At 40.0% G+C, this 14,303-nt stretch overlaps 1 protein-coding gene across 1 annotated transcript in view; it reads left to right on the top strand.

Annotated features, from left to right (window-relative positions):
- LOC142663926 (uncharacterized) overlaps window positions 1-14,303 on the top strand; it is a 61,672-nt gene that overhangs the window by 45,458 nt on the left and 1,911 nt on the right. The gene's annotated exons all lie outside the window — the stretch shown is intronic.

Here is a 14,303-nt window from a genome sequence, read left to right as displayed (position 1 = left end):
CACATATACCCTGATGTACTCCTCACATATTACATATATCCTGATGTACTCCTCACAGATTACATATATCCTGATGTACTCCGCACATATTACATATGCCCTGATGTACTCCTCACAGATTACATATATCCTGATGTACTCCTCACATATTACATATACCATGATGTACTCCTCACATATTACATATACCCTGATGTACTCCTCACATATTACATATACCCTGATGTACTCCTCACACATTACATATACCCTGATGTACTCCTCACATATTACATATACCCTGATGTACTCCTCACATATTACATATATCCTGATGTACTCCTCACATATTACACATACCCTGATGTACTCCACACAGATTACATATACCCTGATGTACTCCTCACAGATTACATATACCCTGATGTACTCCTCACAGCTTACATATACCCTGATGTACTCCTCACATATTACATATACCCTGATGTACTCCGCACATATTACATTTACCCTGATGTATTCCTCACATATTACATATATCCTGATGTACTCCTCACATGTTACATATACCCTGATGTACTCCTCACATATTACATATACCCTGATGTACTCCTCACAGATTACATATACCCTGATGTACTCCTCACATATTACATATACCCTGATGTACTCCGCACATGTTACATATACCCTGATGTACTCCTCACATGTTACATATACCCTGATGTACTCCTCACATATTACATATACCCTGATGTACTCCTCACATATTACATATACCCTGATGTATTCCTCACAGCTTACATATACCCTGATGTGCTCCTCACAGCTTACATATACCCTGATGTGCTCCTCACATGTTACATATACCCTGATGTACTCCTCACATATTACATATACCCTGATGTACTCCTCACATATTACATATACCCTGATGTACTCCTCACATATTACATATACCCTGATGTACTCCTCACATATTACATATACCCTGATGTACTCCTCACATATTACATATACCCTGATGTACTCCTCACATATTACATATACCCTGATGTACTCCTCACATATTACATATACCCTGATGTATTCCTCACAGATTACATATACCCTGATGTACTCCTCACATATTACATATACCCTGATGTACTCCTCACATATTACATATATCCTGATGTACTCCTCACATATTACATATACCCTGATGTACTCCTCACATATTACATATACCCTGATGTACTCCTCACATATTACATATACCCTGATGTACTCCTCACATATTACATATACCCTGATGTACTCCTCACATATTACATATACCCTGATGTACTCCGCACAGATTACATATACCCTGATGTACTCCTCACAGATTACATATATCCTGATGTACTCCTCACATATTACATATACCCTGATGTACTCCTCACATATTACATATACCCTGATGTACTCCTCAAATATTACATATACCCTGATGTACTCCTCACATATTACATATACCCTGATGTACTCCTCACACATTACATATACCCTGATGTACTCCACACATATTACATATATCCTGATGTACTCCTCACAGCTTATATATACCCTGATGTACTCCTCACATATTACATATACCCTGATGTACTCCTCACATATTACATATATCCTGATGTAGTCCTCACATATTACATATATCCTGATGTACTCCTCACGTATTACATATACCCTGATGTACTCCTCACATATTACATATATCCTGATGTACTCCTCACATATTATATATACCCTGATGTACTCCTCACATATTACATATATCCTGATGTACTCCTCACATATTACATATACCCTGATGTACTCCTCACAGATTACATATACCCTGATGTACTCCTCACATATTACATATACCCTGATGTACTCCTCACATATTACATATACCATGATGTACTCCTCACATATTACATATATCCTGATGTACTCCTCACATATTACATATATCCTGATGTACTCCTCACATATTACATATACCCTGATGTAATCCTCACATATTACATATACTCTGATGTACTCCTCACATATTACATATATCCTGATGTACTCCTCACATATTACATATACCCTGATGTACTCCTCACAGATTACATATACCCTGATGTACTCCTCACATATTACATATACCCTGATGTACTCCTCACATATTACATATACCCTGATGTACTCCTCACATATTACATATATCCTGATGTACTCCTCACATATTACATATACCCTGATGTACTCCTCACATATTACATATACCCTGATGTACTCCGCACAGATTACATATACCCTGATGTACTCCTCACAGATTACATATATCCTGATGTACTCCTCACATATTACATATACCCTGATGTACTCCTCACATATTACATATACCCTGATGTACTCCTCAAATATTACATATACCCTGATGTACTCCTCACATATTACATATACCCTGATGTACTCCTCACACATTACATATACCCTGATGTACTCCACACATATTACATATATCCTGATGTACTCCTCACAGCTTATATATACCCTGATGTACTCCTCACATATTACATATACCCTGATGTACTCCTCACATATTACATATATCCTGATGTAGTCCTCACATATTACATATATCCTGATGTACTCCTCACGTATTACATATACCCTGATGTACTCCTCACATATTACATATATCCTGATGTACTCCTCACATATTATATATACCCTGATGTACTCCTCACATATTACATATATCCTGATGTACTCCTCACATATTACATATACCCTGATGTACTCCTCACAGATTACATATACCCTGATGTACTCCTCACATATTACATATACCCTGATGTACTCCTCACATATTACATATACCATGATGTACTCCTCACATATTACATATATCCTGATGTACTCCTCACATATTACATATATCCTGATGTACTCCTCACATATTACATATACCCTGATGTAATCCTCACATATTACATATACTCTGATGTACTCCTCACATATTACATATATCCTGATGTACTCCTCACATATTACATATACCCTGATGTACTCCTCACAGATTACATATACCCTGATGTACTCCTCACATATTACATATACCCTGATGTACTGCTCACATATTACATATATCCTGATGTACTCCGCACAGATTACATATACCCTGATGTACTCCTCACATATTACATATACCCTGATGTACTCCTCACATATTACATATACCCTGATGTACTCCTCACATATTACATATATCCTGATGTACTCCTCACATATTACATATACCCTGATGTACTCCTCACATCTTACATATACCCTGATGTACTCCTCACATATTACATATACCCTGATGTACTCCTCACATATTACATATACCATGATGTACTCCTCACATATTACATATATCCTGATGTACTCCTCACATATTACATATATCCTGATGTACTCCTCACATATTACATATACCCTGATGTAATCCTCACATATTACATATACTCTGATGTACTCCTCACATATTACATATACCCTGATGTACTCCTCACATATTACATATACCCTGATGTACTCCTCACAGATTATATATACCCTGATGTACTCCTCACAGATTACATATACCCTGATGTACTCCGCACATATTACATATACCCTGATGTACTCCTCACGGCTTACATATACCCTGATGTACTCCTCACATATTACATATACCCTGATGTACTCCTCACATGTTACATATATCCTGATGTACTCCTCACATATTACATATACCCTGATGTACTCCTCACACATTACATATACCCTGATGTACTCCTCACATATTACATATACCCTGATGTACTCCTCACAGATTACATATACCCTGATGTACTCCTCACATATTACATATACCCTGATGTACTCCTCACATATTACATATACCCTGATGTACTCCTCACATATTACATATACCCTGATGTACTCCTCACATATTACATATACCCTGATGTACTCCTCACATATTACATATACCCTGATGTACTCCTCACAGATTACATATACCCTGATGTACTCCTCACAGATTACATATACCCTGATGTACTCCTCACATATTACATATATCCTGATGTACTCCTCACATATTACATATACCCTGATGTACTCCTCACATATTACATATATCCTGATGTACTCCGCACAGCTTACATATACCCTGATGTACTCCTCACATATTACATGTATCCTGATGTACTCCTCACATATCACATATACCCTGATGTACTCCTCACATATTACATATACCCTGATGTACTCCACACATATTACATATATCCTGATGTGCTCCTCACATATTACATATACCCTGATGTACTCCTCACATATTACATATACCCTGATGTACTCCTCACATATTACATATACCCTGATGTACTCCTCACATATTACATATACCCTGATGTACTCCTCACATATTACATATACCCTGATGTACTCCTCACATATTACATATATCCTGATGTACTCCGCACAGATTACATATACCCTGATGTACTCCTCACAAATTACATATACCCTGATGTACTCCTCACATATTACATATACCCTGATGTACTCCTCACATATTACATATACCCTGATGTACTCCTCACACATTACATATACCCTGATGTACTCCTCACATATTACATATACCCTGATGTACTCCTCACATATTACATATACCCTGATGTACTCCTCACATATTACATATATCCTGATGTACTCCTCACATATTACATATATCCTGATGTACTCCTCACATATTACATATACCCTGATGTACTCCTCACAGATTACATATACCCTGATGTACTCCTCACAGCTTACATATACCCTGATGTACTCCTCACAGATTACATATGCCCCCACATTATAAACTGAATCACCAGTAATACCCCAAACAGAACTACTACCAAGCAAAATCCAAAAGACGCTGCCTCAATACTGAGCCCTACATTGTGCCAAAACAGCAGTTTACTACCACATATATGGTATTGCTATAACCGGGAGAACCCTTTTTTGGGGTGTGTCTCTCTAGTGGCACAAGTTGGGCACAACATATTGGTCTCTGAAATGGCATATCTATGGAACAATTGCAATTTTCACTTTTTACTATCTGCTGCGAATTCATTTCTGGAAAACATCTGTGGGCTCAAAATGCTCTGCACCCCTAATAAATGTCTTAAGGGGTGTCGTTTCCATAATAGGGTCACTTTTGGGGGGTTTCCACTGTTTTGGTCCCAAAGGTGTTTTGCAAATGCAACATGGTGCCCAGAAACCAATCCATTAAAATCTGTGCTCCTTCCCTTCTGAGCAATTTATGAGCACATATGGGGTATTCCCGTACTCTGGAGAATTTTCTTTACAAATGTTGGGGGGCTTTTTCTCCTTTATTTGTTAAGAAATGTAACAATTTTCAAGATAAAACTACATCTTATTGGAAATAAATTTACTTCATTGAGGGGTGTGATTGCTTATTTTTTGTGGGGCGAGCTGTAGTTTTTATTAATGCCATTCTGGGATACATGTGAATTTTTTTATCACTTTCTATGACATTTTTTGGGGGGAGCTAAGGTGACAATAAAACAACAATTCTTGCGTCTTTAATTTATTTTAAATTTTTTTGTACAGCGTTCACCGTGTGGGTTAAATAACATTATAATGAATCCACTTAATGGTAATGTAAATGTCGTTCACTGAATAGATAGATTAACTGCCTGATTAGAACGATTAAAATTGAATTTTATTAGTATAATATAAAATATGGCTCATATAGCCCAATTGTAACATATATTCAGGCTCAGGCAAGGTAGTCAGGGATAGGAGGTGGTGAGACTCTCCTCTTATAGTATACAGCCCTGACAGCAACTTGCTGAGTGAAAATAATTCCAGCCCACCGGGCTCACAGCAAGTGGTCAGAGAAAAAGAGTTAGTCTTGTTAACAGACTAATCTTGGACAATTCTCAGAACCACCGCTGCATTAATTGAGGACAACCCTACGCGTTTCAGTGTCACTGGTAGGTGTGACACATCATCAGGGATTGTAAAAGTTGATGCCGGTTAAGCACAATTTTGTGCTAACATTTGTTTCTCCCGGCTCGTGCACGACTCTAATATAAATGGCCGCACACGAGCCGGCGAGACTGGGAGCATATGAAGGGCTAGAGCCCTCCCCCTGCACTGACGAGGCTGTCAGCCCACCACCAATCAGACAAAGACACGTCACAGCAGTGACGTATCCGGACTGTGGCGAGCCTCCAAAACAGCCCAGCCAATCAGGCTGAAGTGTGACGATAAAGCGTCCTTCGTAACCCTGGAGACCTGAAGCGGATACACACAGATTACGGGACAGACATGTAATGGGTAAAGATGCTAAAGATTCGTAATATCGCGATGATCAGCAGACCATCCTCAATACTCCTGTCGGATAGACCTCATAACAATACATACTGCGGCCAAGGATAGAATTCTAGCCCTTTTTGGCCATCATAACCCTCAAAGAGTGAAACGCTGACAGACAGTAGTAGGTATAATTTAGGGCCGCCATTAATTCAAATAGACACAGTTTAGGCTGTACACAGACGCCCCTTATTCAATAAAACGTCATGTCACATATTCAATGAGTCAGTTAGAGAAGAAACCGCATATGAGCCCTCTAACAGTGTGAACAGGGGTCAACAGTAGTTTCATGTGAACAAACACAGATAATACTATTAGAGGAGGTCAGGTGCATAGTTGGGCCCCACATACCACCACCCACATGGGGGGAAAAAGTAAAGAAATAGATTACTTTGATATTATGCTCACAGAAAGCATGCATATGAGATCTTTTCATTTAAACCGGCGGGACTCATAGTTTGCATACGAAAGATCCACTGCGCTTCTTTTTGTAAGATCTTCTTATCATGATCACCACCTCTCGCCAAAGGTTTAACATGTTCAATCCCTTGAAATTTCAATATCAAGGAGTCACCTTCTGGTTTCAATACAACACAAGATGAAATGGTCGCTTTACGATCACTTGAGGGTGATGACACTATCATAATAAAGCCCTCTGATAAGGGTGGTAATGTTGTGGTAATGGACCGCACAAGATACAGCATGATGTGCTACCAGATATTAAATGACCATCGATGCTACAAAGTGTTGGAATCCGATCCTTCCATGATTTTCAGAAATCAATTAAAATGTATCCTGAGCTCAGCCAAATGCCTCAGCCTAATTAGTGAGAAGGAGATGGCTTTTATGCTGCCCGATTTTCCACAGACGGCCACCTTCTATTGTCTCCCAAAAATACACAAAGGGACTAAGCCACTGAAGGGCAGGCCAATTGTGTCAGGAATTGACAGCCTGTCTCAAAATGCAAGCATCTACATCGACCAGATTCTTAGACCTTTTGTGGTGTCCCTTCCTTCCTATGTAAGGGACACTATGGATGTCTTGCGCAAGCTTGAAGGCATACGTTGCGATCAGGATGTCTTGTTGGCATCACTTGATGTGGAAGCCCTATATAGCTCCATTCCTCATGATCAGGGGTGTTTAGCTGTCGAATACTTTCTGAAGGGTAAGGGCACACAGTTTCAGACTCACAACGAGTTCGTTGTAATATTGCTTAGATTTATTCTAGAGCATAATTCCTTCATCTTTGACCAGAAAACGTACCATCAACTCAGGGGTGTGGCTATGGGAAGCCCCTGTGCTCCCACATATGCCAATCTGTACCTGGGCTGGTGGGAGCATGAAACTGTCTTTAATGATGTAATGGAAAAATGGACATTGTGCATCGTGCTATGGCTGAGATTTATAGACGATATCCTGATCCTCTGGAAAGGTACCAAGGCACAATTTGAGGAATTTGTGGCGACTCTAAATGTAAATAATCTGGGCCTATTTTTTACCTGTGAGATCAATGACAACAAGATCACGTTTCTTGATATTATGATCTCGAAAACACCATCTGGGAACATCCAAACCAACATGTTCCGCAAAAAGACTGCCACTAATAGTCTCCTCAGATGGGAAAGCTGCCATCCAGCTAACCTTAAACGTGGAATACCCAAGGGCCAGTTCCTGAGGGCGAGACGCAATTGTTCCACTATATCAGACTACAAAATGTCAGCGAGGGAACTGGAGGACAGATTTATACGGAGAGGATATCCGAAACATGTTCTCAAACAGGCCTATCAGAATGCACTTGGATGTAACCGAAATGATCTTCTTAACCCTAAATCACGTTTGAAGGATGATGACACTATACGGATCATTGGTACTTACGACTCTGCCAATAAGGAGGTTAGAGAAATCCTGCAGAGATTTTGGGGAATTTTGCAAGCTGACCCTGACGTCGGTAATCTGGTAGGGGACTCTCCCTTTATAACATACAAAAGAGGGCGCAATATAAAAGATCATCTTGTGCATAGCCACATGAGCACACAAAACAAACCAAACACCTGGTTGGACAGGGGGTTCAATGGGAGTTACAGATGTGGCTCTTGTAAGGCATGCGACTCGATTTTTTGCAGTAAAAATTTCAAAAGCACCAAGACTGGCAGGGTGTTTGACAACAGATCCTATATTAACTGTAAGACCAAAGGTGTAGTCTATCTGATCACATGTGGCTGCCAATTACAGTATATAGGCAAAACGAAGAGAGAATTTAGAAGGAGGATTAGGGACCACATTGGGGATATAAGGAGAAAGGAAGATACTCCGGTGTCGCGGCATGTATGGGAATGCCATAATGGTGACTCCTTGATATTGAAATTTCAAGGGATTGAACATGTTAAACCTTTGGCGAGAGGTGGTGATCATGATAAGAAGATCTTACAAAAAGAAGCGCAGTGGATCTTTCGTATGCAAACTATGAGTCCCGCCGGTTTAAATGAAAAGATCTCATATGCATGCTTTCTGTGAGCATAATATCAAAGTAATCTATTTCTTTACTTTTTCCCCCCATGTGGGTGGTGGTATGTGGGGCTCAACTATGCACCTGACCTCCTCTAATAGTATTATCTGTGTTGTTCACATGAAACTACTGTTGACCCCTGTTCACACTGTTAGAGGGCTCATATGCGGTTTCTTCTCTAACTGACTCATTGAATATGTGACATGACGTTTTATTGAATAAGGGGCGTCTGTGTACAGCCTAAACTGTGTCTATTTGAATTAATGGCGGCCCTAAATTATACCTACTACTGTCTGTCAGCATTTCACTCTTTGAGGGTTATGATGGCCAAAAAGGGCTAGAATTCTATCCTTGGCCGCAGTATGTATTGTTATGAGGTCTATCCGACAGGAGTATTGAGGATGGTCTGCTGATCATCGCGATATTACGAATCTTTAGCATCTTTACCCATTACATGTCTGTCCCGTAATCTGTGTGTATCCGCTTCAGGTCTCCAGGGTTACGAAGGACGCTTTATCGTCACACTTCAGCCTGATTGGCTGGGCTGTTTTGGAGGCTCGCCACAGTCCGGATACGTCACTGCTGTGACGTGTCTTTGTCTGATTGGTGGTGGGCTGACAGCCTCGTCAGTGCAGGGGGAGGGCTCTAGCCCTTCATATGCTCCCAGTCTCGCCGGCTCGTGTGCGGCCATTTATATTAGAGTCGTGCACGAGCCGGGAGAAACAAATGTTAGCACAAAATTGTGCTTAACCGGCATCAACTTTTACAATCCCTGATGATGTGTCACACCTACCAGTGACACTGAAACGCGTAGGGTTGTCCTCAATTAATGCAGCGGTGGTTCTGAGAATTGTCCAAGATTAGTCTGTTAACAAGACTAACTCTTTTTCTCTGACCACTTGCTGTGAGCCCGGTGGGCTGGAATTATTTTCACTCAGCAAGTTGCTGTCAGGGCTGTATACTATAAGAGGAGAGTCTCACCACCTCCTATCCCTGACTACCTTGCCTGAGCCTGAATATATGTTACAATTGGGCTATATGAGCCATATTTTATATTATACTAATAAAATTCAATTTTAATCGTTCTAATCAGGCAGTTAATCTATTTAAATAACATTATATTGTAATAGTTTACAGCTGTGGTAATACCAGTTATGTTAATTTTCATTTTTTTTAACATTACTTTAGAGAATAGGGGGGAAAAGGTTGTTTTTTTTGTAACTTTTAGTTTTATTTTTTGTTTTTTACTCTTTTGTTTTTTTTTCATTAGCCACCCCACCCCCAGGGAACTTGAACTAGTGATCGCTTGCTTTGTATATGGCAACACTAATGTATAGCAGTATATCGTTATTTTTACAGGCCTCCGGCAGGATTTGGTAGGAGTACAGAAATGGCAGACTTGGGCGCCTTCATTAGGCTCCCAGGCTGCCATGACAACCATCAGCTTCGTGCAATCGCGTTGCGGGAGGACCGATGAGAATTTGGAGCCTGCCTGCCCCTTTTTCTAATGCCTTAGATGCTGCAGTCGCAATTTAGTGCGGCATCTAAGGGGCTAAACGGGCGGAATCAAGTGATCTTTGATTCCACCCATTGCAGTAAGGTGTCGGCTGTATTACACAGCCGACACCCGTTGAGTAAGGAGCGTGCTCCGCCCGTGAGCGCGCTCCATACTTCCCTTTAACGCTTTTTACGTACATGTAGGTGAGAATGCGTTAGGGTAGGGGTTTATGTGTAATTTTTTCTTGATTTATTTTTGTTTGTTTTTTTTACACTATACTTTTCCTCTGTAACTGGCACTTTACAGCAGGGGAGATCAGTCATGTTATAGTGACTACTGTCACTGATAGGGCTGTGCTGGGTCTAGTTAGATACAGCAGCAGCCTCCTACTACCGGCATCTCGGCGATCATGTGACTAGTCAATCACTCAGGCAGCAAACTTAAACCTGCAGCATATGTACACAGTGGGCAGTCCTGAACCGGTTAAACATCATTTTAAGAGTAAATCGAAATGAAAAAACACATACATTTTGGTTATTTCCTTTGTACTTTGTAATTTATTTGGTTCTTCCATTACAAATCTTCTAATAATAACAGCTGAGAAGAAAGATCCTCATTATAGTTCTATATTTAATATGAGCCTGAGACAATAATTGAGGAGCTATTAGAAAACACACAAGGTCCCCATGACAACTTTGCACACAAGTCACCGGGGGACATGTTGTCTTCAGGATACTTCCGTAGTATAACCTTCGGCTGCAATATCAAGCAATCAGATCTCCGCTGTAATCTACTATACACTAAATAGCTGTTTGGAACATGTCTTCTATAAATGGATACTAACTTTTCAAACAACTTGTGGTAATCTACTAGTATTCCTGATATATATAAACTTTGTCATTTACTTACTGTTATAGTTTAGCTGTTTTATCCATGAAAATTGTATGTGAAGTTAGTGCCACTAGGTGAGAGACACACGGACGCTGCTGCTTATAGAAGTCTATGGGAAAGGAAGGGGAAGCAGAAGGAGGGAGCAGGAGCACATAGACACAGATGCTGTTGTCAATAAAAGTCTTTGAAGAGGAGAGGGGGAGCAGAAGCAGAGAGAGTAGACATAGGCTGCTGGTAAGAGTTATATGTCACCTCTGTGTTGGATTTTTCGCTACACTACTCCTTACTGCTGTATGATGTGCTCCATGCTGCTGCAGCTTCTAAGGGTGTGATACAGAGAGATAGTGGACCAGGATGGCTCTCTGCTCTGTGTGCAGTGTATAGAAGACATGATAGCAGTTAAGCTCCACCCACTACCTCAGGGAAAACTGAGAATTAAAGATAGAGCCTGCAGAGGGAAAACTGCTAAAAGAATGCCAGGTACAAGTCATGTAATAAGAAATAGTGTTATTGCTTCCGTACACACATATGACAGATTATTCTAAAAAGTCGTCTAAAAATTAGGTACGCTTTATGGGTCTTTAAGAAGTTTTCAAAGTGGATTTAACCCCTTAATGACCATGGCATTTTGCGCGTTACTTACCAAGATTTTTTTTTTGTTTTTTCGCGGTCGCATTCCATGAGTCGTAACTTTTTTTTTATTCCGTCGACATAGCCTTATAAGAGCTTGTTTTTTGCGGGACGAGCTGTATTTTGTATTTGCACCATTTTTAGATGCTTATAATATATAGATTAACTTTTATTAACTTTATTTTAAGAGAGAATTGAAAATAAGCAGCTATTCCAGCATTGATTTTCACGTTATAAATTTGCGCCGTTTACTACGCAGTGTAAATAACACGTTAACTTTATTCTATGGGTCCGCACGATTATAGGGATACCAAATATGTAAAGGTTTTGTATGTTTTCCTACGTTTGCACAATAAAAACCCTTTTAGAAAATAATTACTTGTTTTTGCATCGCTGCATTCCAAGAGCCGTAACTTTTTTATTTTTCCGTCGATGTGGCTGTATGTGGGCTTGATTTTTGCGGGCCAATGTGTAGTTTTCATTAGTACTATTCTGGGGTACATAGGACTTATAGATTAACTTTTATTTCATTTTTTATGGGGGGAATGAGCGAAAAGAGAGCATTTTGGCGTTGTTCTTTTGCGTTTTTTTTGGATGCAGTTCATCCGGCGGTTTAATTAATGTGTTCATTTTATTCAAGTCAGTACGATCGTGGGGATACCATATATGTGTATGTGTTATTTGTTTTGACACTTTTACTAAATAAAACCTCTTTTTGGGCAAATAAGTAGATTTATTTTATTTTGACTGTAAATTTGTTTAATTTTTTTTTCACAAACTTTATTTAACTGATTTACATTTTTTAATTTTTTTTAGTCCCACCAGGGAACTTCACTATGCAATGTGCTGATCGCATATATAATGCTTTGGTATACTTAGTATACCAAAGCATTATTGCCTGTCAGTGTAAATCTGACAGGCAATCTATTAGGTCATGCCTCCGGCATGGCCTAACAGGCAGATGCTGAAGGCAGACCTGGGGGTCTCTGTTAGGCCCCCGGCTGCCATTGAAACCCAACGGCGACCCGCAAATTCTTTGCTGGGGCGCCGATAGGGTAACAGAGGGAGCTCCCTCTGTCAAACACATTAGATGTCACTGTCGCTTTTGACATTGGCATTTAATGGGTTAAACTGCCGGAATTGGAGCGCACTTAGATTCCGGCAGTTGCAGCAGGAGCCAGGCTGTGTATAACAGCCGTGCTCCTGCCGCTGATCGCGTGTGTACACTGTCAGTACCCACGCCATCACAGGACGGATATATCTGTCCTCCTGCGCGAACTAGCAGCTGCAGAGGACGGATATATCCATCCTTCGGCGTTAAGGGGTTAAAGATGTGTTGTTTATTTTTATATTGGATTAAAAAAAACAAATCCATGATTATTAGGAAGCCCCTATTTTAACCAGTTGCTGACTACCCATAGATTATAAATGTCCTGGTGGTCCACACCTATCTCTGCAAGGACGTTTTAAAACATGCAGCTGAGTTTTCCCCTCTACTCCTCTTCCACTCCATCACAGTTAAATAGATCACTTATTTTATTACACAACGTTGAAGCCCTATATGTTCTGAGAAAAACAAGACCAAATAAATATAGGTTGGCAGAGAAATAGAACAACAATTTGCTATTAAATTGTCACATGGCTAAAACGTGAATGAGGCCACTTCATTGCATTAGGTTCACATTATCAGTACTGGATAGGATTCTCTTTCCCCTTAGAACAGCCTGAATTCTTAGTGGAATGATATTACTGTGTACTGGAAACCTTTATTACAGATTCTGGTTATTAACTTCACTCTGTCTATTCCACTACATCCCACAGATTTTCTATAAAATTGAGATCCAGTGACTATTCAGCCATTTGGATATGCAGACCTCATTATCATGTCCATGAATTCATCCTGTGATTTGTCTCATGACACATTATCTTGTTAAATGTAGATTGTGGGCAATATTAGACTGTCTGTAACAATATTAAGTTAAGATTGTGTATGCCTTATTAGCATTTAAACGGCTAAATGTAATAAATTAATAGTGGAGGACTGAGTAGACCAGAATCCTGGACTGTCATGGATTTATTTTAAAGTGTTATACAAAGCGTCATAAGGCTGGAATCGAGTCAAAAGTCTTGGCTTAAACTTCTTCCTGCTTGATCGGTTGTGTGGCTCTACCTACAGGGAGAGGTGGGAGCTGTATGGCACTGTCTACAAGTGGGAGGTGGGTGATTATGGTACTGTCTACAGGGAGGCTGTATGGCACAATCTACAGTGGGGCACTATCTACAAGGGGGGCTGTGTGTGGCAGCCAGGGGAGGGGGCATTATACTGTGTGGAGGCCACTAAGCGGACATTATACTGTGTGAGGGCACAATACT

This window comes from Rhinoderma darwinii, chromosome 1 (genome assembly GCF_050947455.1).
Source record: "Rhinoderma darwinii isolate aRhiDar2 chromosome 1, aRhiDar2.hap1, whole genome shotgun sequence".
Taxonomy (NCBI): Eukaryota; Metazoa; Chordata; class Amphibia; order Anura; family Rhinodermatidae; genus Rhinoderma; species Rhinoderma darwinii.
The sequence above is the reverse complement of the archived record's forward strand: the minus strand, read 5'-3'. Positions and strand labels throughout refer to the sequence as shown.